General features: G+C 39.0%; 1 protein-coding gene across 8 annotated transcripts in view; it reads right to left on the bottom strand.

Annotated features, from left to right (window-relative positions):
* gulp1a (GULP PTB domain containing engulfment adaptor 1a) overlaps positions 1-995 on the bottom strand; it is a 110583-nt gene that overhangs the window by 837 nt on the left and 108751 nt on the right. The window lies entirely within an intron of this gene.

Consider the following 995-nt stretch of genomic DNA (forward strand, 5'->3'; position numbering starts at 1 on the left):
CCGACACGCTCGCCGTGAGTTAAGTCGACGAACAGGAGGTGGGAGTAATGTTTAGATTAGAGGGTAAAGGGGAATGAAATACCAAACAGAACCGAGATTACAACCCTGTTGTTCCGTCATGCTTGGCCATGCATTATGTTCAAGATAGAAATAACTTTAGCAGAAACTAAAAGGCATGCAGCTGATGAGAGAAGCATGCGGATCTCATTTATATCAGATGAGAAATTAAAAGCTATTTTATTTTACCTGCCTGTAAAAATGTTCTTGTAATTGTTTTAATGTGCTCTTTAATACAGCTCCCCGATGTTTTTTGCATTTTTTATTAAATGTGACATTGGTTCCAAAAGCTATAGCGTGCTTTGAAGCAATTATTGGCTGAAAAGCAACGTCTTAGAGGATGTGTTCGCTCACGTTAACAAGCCCCGATCTGAGAAAAGAGCAGCTCGTTAACTAGAGAGCGAGGGAGCTGAGAAAACAAACTGCTAGTTAATCACATATTCTGAATTTCTGCTGAGAAAACAATGCACCATTTTGGAGAAGATGGATCGAGGGGCGGGGCTCGAAGGCGGGCATGGGGGGGCACCAGCCCATCCTGAAATGTGATTGGCCCCCGCTGTCTATATGCCAATGCTGTCAATCTGTGATTACCATTGGATCAGAGTACTGTCACTTGGGTGCCTGTTCTCCCAATCTTTCCAGTCCTTGTCACATGACAATTTAACGTTTCCATGGTGACTATCCCAAATTATGATACCATGGAACTAGCACTGGAACTGTTTTTAAAAATATATAATATATATAATATAATAATATATATAATATAAAAAGTGGCAGACTGAGCGTATAGAATGTGTTTTATTTTTGGATGTACCATTTGTTTACATAAAAACAAGTGCAGTTAATAATGAATGTGTTGTTGTATGTGATGTGGTGTTTTATTCAGCAGAATTACATTACATTGTGTTGCTAGCCTATTATGTTATTCTGACAAAATG

Source organism: Etheostoma spectabile, chromosome 11 (assembly GCF_008692095.1).
Source record: "Etheostoma spectabile isolate EspeVRDwgs_2016 chromosome 11, UIUC_Espe_1.0, whole genome shotgun sequence".
In the NCBI taxonomy this organism is placed as follows: domain Eukaryota; kingdom Metazoa; phylum Chordata; class Actinopteri; order Perciformes; family Percidae; genus Etheostoma; species Etheostoma spectabile.